This window comes from Bos javanicus, chromosome 1 (assembly GCF_032452875.1).
Source record: "Bos javanicus breed banteng chromosome 1, ARS-OSU_banteng_1.0, whole genome shotgun sequence".
NCBI lineage: Eukaryota > Metazoa > Chordata > Mammalia > Artiodactyla > Bovidae > Bos > Bos javanicus.
The window spans coordinates 56,499,298-56,508,035 of NC_083868.1; positions in this window are offsets into that span (position 1 = coordinate 56,499,298).

Consider the following 8,738-nt stretch of genomic DNA (forward strand, 5'->3'; position numbering starts at 1 on the left):
AATACAGGATACTCGGGTTCCATCCCTGGGGTGGGAAGATCTCCTGGAGAAGGGAATCTTCAGTGTTCTGGCCTGGAGAATTCCATGGACTGTATATTCCATGGTGTCGCAAAGAGTCGGACATGGCTGAGCAACTTTCACTTTCATTGAAGCATAACAAGTACTTAATAAATGTTAATTATTAGTATTTTAAATATTATCATTATAAAAAGATACCAAAAGCAGGAAATATGTCAAATTTATGTTTGAATTATGATTTGGGCTCTTTTCAGTTACAGACATAAAGCCTAGTCTACCATTCACTGCTTCCTAGGTGGCTCAGTGGTAAAGAATCCACCTTCCAGTTCAGGAGAATCAAGAGACACGGGTTCAATCCCTGGGTCAGGACAATCCCTTGGAAGAGGAAATGGCAACCCACTCCAATGTTCTTGCCTGGATAATTCCATGGACAGAGGAGCCTGGTGGGCTACAGTTCTTGGGATCACAAGGAGTCAAACACAACTGAACAGGCAGGCATGCACACACTACCATTTACTGATCATGTGAACAAGTAACTTAGCTCCCTGGACTTTGGCTTCTTTATCTTTTAAATGGTGATAAGTAACACCTACTCCATACAGCTAGAATAAAATGATATAATATATATAAATTACCCCACATATAAGTGAGCACTTAAATAATATAAAAAAATCAAAGCATATAACAATAGCTATTATTCCTCATGTGTCAGCTCCAGATACTCAGCTAATTAGATAACACACTTTTCAGGGTAATTGAATAAATTTTATTTTTGGACCTCATTATCTTGGACTGAAAGTCCCTTTCTATCTTAAAAATTGAACTTTTAGAAGATGATCCATTTGAATTGCAATTAAATAGCAGTCGTCTAAATAATTAAACAATAGAGGATCTATGTATAGCAACTGTTAGACAGTTTTCCTCCATCTATTTTAAAGAATTGTGGGCGCATGCTATGCAAATGGCTTTTCAGGGATTTTTTTATTAACATAAATAGATGGAAATTTAAGTAACTCAAGCAGCATAGACAGTATGAGTCATAGTATTTTCATTTTTTTCTCAGATATCTTGAGTTCTATGACAGCCATGTTTTGGGAACCCAGTAAAAATGAGGCCTTGTGAGGAAGATCTGAAAACATGTATTGCAGAGTGCTGTTACCTCAGATACTCAGATGTGCCCTAAGATACACCCTCTCCACCCACAGAGTTTAACTGAGATGAGATTTTCTGCCTCTTTTTGCATGATACACAGAGCAGCAAGTTAGATGAGCTGGTAACTGTTCTTAACACCAAGCAAGAGGTACCTCAGCTTACTCGATTGATACTCCATGGTTAGTATTTCTCACTGCAAAGTTAAGATAATGACTGTGTCAGGATTAGAGGTCATAATGCAAAAACAAATTACTTTTATGATATATCAAAATATCAAGTGGACCAGAAATATACCTTCTTTGCACTATTTTGTCTTATGCACTTTCTCACACAAACTGCACTGAAACACTTGATTTATGTGTCATGAATGTATTTAGAGAAGAAACTTTCAAAATATGACATTACTACCCTTTGCTTTTTGGGTTTTTTGGTTCTTCCCTAAAATCAGATGGGAAGAAAGAACATAGAATCTCGGTATGTGTTGTTTTATTATTTCGTCTTCTTTGAGGCAGCAGCTGAGGAATCAGTCTTCCTCAGTCTCTCTCTTTCTCTCACCCTTGCTCTGTCTTCCACTCTTCTACTCTGACCTGAAGTGTCCACATGATGGCCTTTGCTGTGCCACATGCACAGAGCTTTGGGTATGAATCACCTCTTTCCCGTTAGCTCTCCTCCACTCCAGCAAATGCATGGGTAGCTATACTTTGAAACTTATCTTCAGGCTTAAGTGTGTCAACACCAGTACCTTAGACTTTAAGCTTCACCTTTTTTGATTGACTTCTGTCTATTTTTTTTCTTCCATCTTGCTCTTTAATTTACAGTTAATGAAGAATAGTGGAAAGGGCATGGATTACACTGTCAGACCTGAACCTGAATGCTGCCTGCATACTTCTATGATTGTACACAAGTTACCCAAACTTATCACACTTCCATTTTCTCCACTGTAAATAGTGATATTACCTGTGTTAAAATAAGCATGAACTACAAATTAACTTTTCTCTGCTTTTTTCCAACCTTTCTTCCCTTCCCTTCATGTCTTCTCCACAATAGCTCAAAGCTAGCTCTCTGATCCTTCCCTTTTGTCTTTTAGTCGTTCTACCTTAGCGTTCCTCTCAATCTGGCCTGGACCCCAAGATTCACATTTCAAATCTGTACTCACTAGCTCTCGAGATTTCCTCAAATCTCTGTCATACTAACTTTGATAGTCCTTAGCCCTGGTTAAATCCAAACATCCATTTACTCTGGTTTGTTCAGTGTTAATGGTTCAAATCACATGGCAATAATTTATACTGATTTTTTATTGCAAGTGAGCCTTGATACACTTTGGCCAAAGTAAACTAACACTCCTTTCCTGAATCATTAGTTGATTTAAAGCAGTTGCTGCTGCTGCTGCTGCTGCTAAGTCGCTTCAGTAGTGTCCGACTCCGTGTGACCCCATAGACAGCAGCCCACCAGGCTCCTCTGTCCCTGGGATTCTCCAGGCAAGAATACTGGAGTGGGTTGCCATTACCTTCTCCAATGCATGAAAGTGAAAAGTGAAAGTGAAGTTGCTCAGTCGTGTCTGACTCTTAGTGACCACATGGACTGCAGCCCACCAGGCTCCTCTATCCATGGGATTTTCCAGGCAAGAGTGCTGGAGTGGGTTGCCATTGCCTTCTCCATAAAGCAGTTGACATCCAATTATACTGGAAAAGGAGGTAGGAGGCACAGGAAAAATGAGAGTTTTACAGTTTACGAAGTGTTCCATAGAAGAACTTTGTGTGTGTGTGTGTGCACCTAGTCGCTCAGTCATGTCTGACTCTTTGCGACCCCATTGACTGTAGCCTGCCAGGCTCCTCTGTCCATGGGGATTCTCCAGGCAAGAATACTGAAGTGGGTTGCCATGCCCCTCCCCCAGGGGATCTTCCCAACCCAGGGATTGAACCCAGGTCTCCCACAGTGCAGGAAGATTCTTTACAGTATGAGCCACCAGGGAAGCCCATAGAAGAACGTTATGTTTTAACAAAAAGATCTATTGACCATACTGATGACACCCAAATTATTTGTTTCCTTACAATTCTTTTCTTCTTTCCTGGGCAGCTCCTTAATTCATTCAGTCCAGTACTTCTTTTCTTTTTTTTTTTTTCAGTACTTCTTTTAATCTCTCATTCTTTATAAGCAGCCAACTACACTCCAAACTGCACTCCTTACTTTTAGCCATTTTAATAGGTTTGCAATGGTACCTGTATTAATTTACTAAGGATGCCATAAGAAAGTATCACACACTGGATGGATTAAACAACAGAAGTTTATCTTCTCAGCATCACTGGTGAAATCTACAAAACATTCAAAGGTTTAATATCTATCCTTCTCAAACTTTTCCAAAAATTGAGAATAGAATTACTGCCATTTTATTCTTTTGTATTCCAGTTGTAAAACAAGAGTAACAATAATTATGTCCTTGTTCCTAAGGATTTAGTCAGTGTATTTTCTATAGCTTATGGGATAAAGGCCAGTAAATGATTCATATTTCACAACTCAATTTCTGGTGAGTTTCTGAAATTTAAAGGCCTCTTCCTTTTTGCTTTGAAAAAAAAGTTGAACAGATTTAGCCTTGGTCCTTTTTACCCAAACACTTAGAATAAGAGCTCTGTTGAAATAACTATGATATAGTTATCTATAGTAAGGCCATGACTCAATGATTATGTTCACTGAAACACTAAGAATTAAAACAGAAGCATAATTGCTAACACATCTCAGTGAGAAGCAAATTAAAAATTGCTTGAAGAACTAACAGTGTGTGATCCTGAGAATGAAATGCCTCAAGAAATGTTCTAGCTATTATTAATTTTAGGTTTGGAATAGGACAGACACTCTAGATAGGCAAAAACATTTTCACAGGAAAACAATCTGAAAATAAACAGGGATGTTTGGGGAATTGCTTTATGGCAGAAAGACTGGCTGGCTACCAATTTGATTGATTCTAAACAAATCCAACTTTTTCTGTGTGGGAAGACGAATTCATAGCAACAGATAAAATAATGTCTTCTGTGAATCTCCTTGGCCAGTTATGATCTCAGCTGCTTGCCCCAATAATACCCTCCTTCAAATGACCAGGCCTAATGCCTGGGAAAGTGAGGTGATACAGACAGGCCCTAGTCTTGAACCTGAAGGGAAACCCCACTCCTCAAATCTCCCTGGAACTCCTTGGGAGTTGAAGCTGCTCTCTGTTCAACCACAGACACAGCATTTTCTTTACAGAACAACCTGGATCTTAGCAGAGCTCAGGGGGCCCTTGGTGACCTGGATGAAGCCTACTTACCGTTTCTCCCGCATTATGTGCTCCAGCAGCAATGAACCGCTGCAGTTACTGTACAGGCCACACATCTTCTTTTAGACTTTCAAAGGAGCATCATCTGAGTTTTCTACTTAGCTTAGAAGTCCCTTCCCCTCCCCTTTCACATCACTAGGTAGACAGATTTTCATTCGTCCTTTAAGATATCCCAAATACCACTTTTTCATATCAACCTCTGCTGCCCCTCACCCTTTTTTTCTTGGATATCTCCATAAGACAGGGTTCAATTAAGACTCTTGAGGCCCAACCAATAAAACAGTTATGCAGCCCTCCCTTAAGTATAGTGCAAATAAAACACTACTAAACCTTCAAATAAATAGAAGGAATTTTTCAAAGTTCTGAGTTTTCACAGGTAATCTCAATTATTTTTTAAAAAGTGTCACTCCCCCTCATGATAAGTCAAGATCATGTCTTATTTATCTGTGTATTATCCGTTTGAGTGACTAGCACATAGTAGGTGTTTGATCAAGGCTTTTTAAGTAAAATAATGAATCCTTTCACATTTTATTTGTACTTTAATAGCCTTTCTCTCTCTCTTTTCTAAAAAGAGCTATTTTCCAACCTTCACATATTTTTCTTTCTTTATATAATACTATTTAATGAGGGCAATATTTCAATAGTATAAACCTTAAAATGAAAGGACAAAACAACCAAAAATAAAGATTGGATAAAAATGTATCTTTAACTTCTGGCACCCAAAATCTTCTTCGTATTCTATAGTGTTGAAATCAATTCCTGAATGAAATTCTTGGAAGGCAAGTACTTTTTTCAGAATCCTCCCATCCATCATCTTACTATGCCTGAAACTTAATTGTCATCATTATCATCATTATTACAGCATACTTAAGGGGAAAGTTCCAGAGCAAGGAATTATGTTAGGAAGAAAACAAACCCTGATGGAGGATTGGAAAGGAAACTGAGCACCTTTGAGTTGAGTGGAGGACACTGAGGAACCTAGAATGGAGAGGAAGAGGAGGGAGCAGGTGGAGGTGAGGCTTGATCACAGACTCTCTCAACTCATAGTGGAGAATGACACCAGAGTTTTGTTTTTTGTTTGTTTTTTTTTTTTTTAAAGAAATCTAGACTGCTCTGATTCTGCTAATACCTTCAGACTCTACACTTGAGGTCATGTTGCTTCTCCCTGATATGAATCATTGTAATAATAAAAATTAACATCTCTTGAAGTGAAGTGAAAGTTGCTTAGTCATGTCCAACTTTTTGAGATCCCATAGACTATACAGTCCCTAGAATTCTCCTGGCTGGAATGGAGTGGGTAGCCATTCCCTTCTCCAGGGGATCTTCCCAACCCAGGGATAGAATTGGGGTCACCTGCACTGCAGGCAGATTCTTTACCAGCTGAGCCACCAGGGAAGCCCAAGAATATTAAAGTGGGTAGCCTATCCCTTCTCCAGCGGATCTTCCCAACCCAGGAATTGAACTGGGGTCTCCTGCATTGCAGGTGGATTCTTTACCAGCTGAGCTACCAGGGAATCCCAACGTTTCTTGAGGGCTTATTATGTACCAGGCAAGGTTGAAGGCATTTTACAAATACTAGCTTATTTCATTTTCATTAAAAATAATCCTGTGGGATAGAAACCATTAAAGTTTGTGTTTTACAGATGAGGAATCAAGTATAATGATTGTAAATCTAGACAGAATGACTCTAGAGCCCTTAATTTAATCTCTACACAATTACTCTTGTTCTTTTAAGTGGAAGCTGGAGAGGGCCTTAGAGGCCGCATAACCCAGCTTCCTCATGGGACAGCCGAGGAGTGAAATCTGGGAAGGTTAGTGATGTACATGAGGCCACTCAGTTAGTGAGGGGAGGAGTTGGATTTGAACCCAGCAGTCTGCAGGATAGCCCTTGTCCACAGCATTGCAGAACCTGAGAACGATGCTTGACCGTTAGCACTGTGCGGCCAGGTACAGGAAGACAGGTCAGGGATAAAGACCTCAAGCTGTAAAAAAAAAAAAAAAAACAAAGCTCAAGCCCAAAACGGAACTCAGATTTCCCCACCCTCAAACATTCTTTCTAGTACACGTTCTGTCTCTTCTGTATGATCCATTCAAATTCCATCTCAAATCTAACATTTGTGATATTTTTACTTACTCTGAGATCTTTGTGCAACTCTACTCATGAGGGAAACCATGAAAGGATACTACTCAAAGACATGCAGCTATGTAGTGGATTAACTGGGATGTGAACCCAGGTTTATCTGACTCCTGGCCCATGATCCTCATTTCAAATAATCAGAAGCAAAGACAGGTCAAGAAATAATTGCAAGTGAAGAATGGTCTTTTCATCAAATGAGGCTGGTCCACGTGATGGCCACCTGGCAAGTGTATTAGTTATCTATTGACATGTAACAGTATTCCCACAAACTTGCACTTTATTACAGAACACACTTATTTTTTGCTTCTGTTTTTTGGCGATGCCACATGGCATGCGGGATTTTGGTTCTCTGACCAGGGATCAAACCTATATCTCCTTCAGTGGAAGCTTGGATTCTTAACCACTAGACTTCCAGAGAATTCCCAACATACACATTATTTTTAAGTTTCTGTAGATAATAGCTTAAAGTAAAAAAAAAAAAATGAGCGTTTAAAATTCAACATTGTTTAATAAACATTTAAATCACATTAAATAAAAGTTGATGGTTGCCGTTAATGCTGAAAATTTGTCCCTTGATTTATAGGCAAGCCACTGAAACCTAGTTCCCCACAGTCCAACAACAGAACATTGCAGTGCCTTGTTACACCTGAGGCTGACGGAGTTTTGCCATAGGACTGGGCTGCCAGAAGGGGTGAGCATTGTATTGTTCAGAAAATTGTGTGTGCTTTCCTTAAACAACAAGAGCTGTACCTGAAGATGGGCTTTGCCCGCAGAAAGAGGGTCAGACATACCACTGACCACAGCAGCTCAGTGCATGAGAAACTGAGAGGAGCAGAGCTGAGCATAAACCACTAGTGCACACTGACCAATTTTCAACAGGAAGTAAAAAGCTTGTGCAGCTTGTTGGCCTGCGCTATCAAAGTAGCTGAGGTTGCTGAGTGGTTCAGAAAATTTTCCCAGCATCTGCTTCTTACAGCCAAAATATACAGGAGTTAAAATTTTCTTCCCATGTCTTCAGTGTCAGGACTATAAGATATATCTCAGGGTTTAAAATATCTTCAATAGAAAATTATAATTATAATCATTTTTTAAATGTGCAACTTTTTTATAGCAGCAACAGAAATATACTTACATGGATGGGGAGCCTGGTGGGCTGCCATCTATGGGTCGATGGGTCTATGGGAGATGACTGAAGCGACTTAGCAGCAGCAGCGGAGGATATGGTAAGTTAGCTGAAACTGAAGTTTGCATATTCCACTTATATAAGATAGGAGAGCTCCATGAGCATGAGTGGAAGAACTTACAGAACACTGCACTCAAAAGCAGATGAGTTTCAGACTGACATAAATACATGACCATATATAAAATAGGTAGCCAGTGAGAACCTGCTGTATAGCATAGGGAACTCAGCTCAGTGCTCTGTGGTGACCCAGATGGTAGGGTGGGGAAGGGTGAGAGGGAGATCCAAGAGGGAAGGGGATATGTGTATACATATAGCTGATTCACTTCGTTGTACAGCAGAAACTAACAACATTGTAAAGCAGCTATACCCAGATAGATTTTTATAAAATCAGATGAGCTGTATGATTGATAAGCAAGTACTGACAGCAGCAAGTATTCCTTGAGATTTTCTATTGCGCAGGCACTAGACTCGTTTCTCTGATAAGGAGAAGGATGACCAAAATGCATTCTCTAATTCTCAAGGAATTAATGGCTTGGAAGAGGAGTTGAGACATATATACATCTAACCTTAGAATCAATCCATGATGCAATTTTTCTCTTCCCAATAAAGAACTTAGTATTACGCAGTACTAAGGGAGTTCAAGAGAGGAAGAAATAAGCCCAATGGGTATAAACTAACATTTGAACTAGGTCTAGAAATGGGGTAGAATTCTGGTAGATCAAATAGGGCATGAGCTTTTCATGAATAGAAAGCAGTTTGGGGATTTTCTAAATAGGTGATTACACTGTCTATAAAGCAAGATGTTTTTCCCCTTTCTTTTTCATCTTTTATTTCTTATTCTTGAATTTTACACTGAATAAAGCCTCCAAAACAGTGTTGGATGGAAGTGGTAAAACATATTTCATTTTATTCAGCCCTTAAAGGGAAAGCATTTAGTCTTT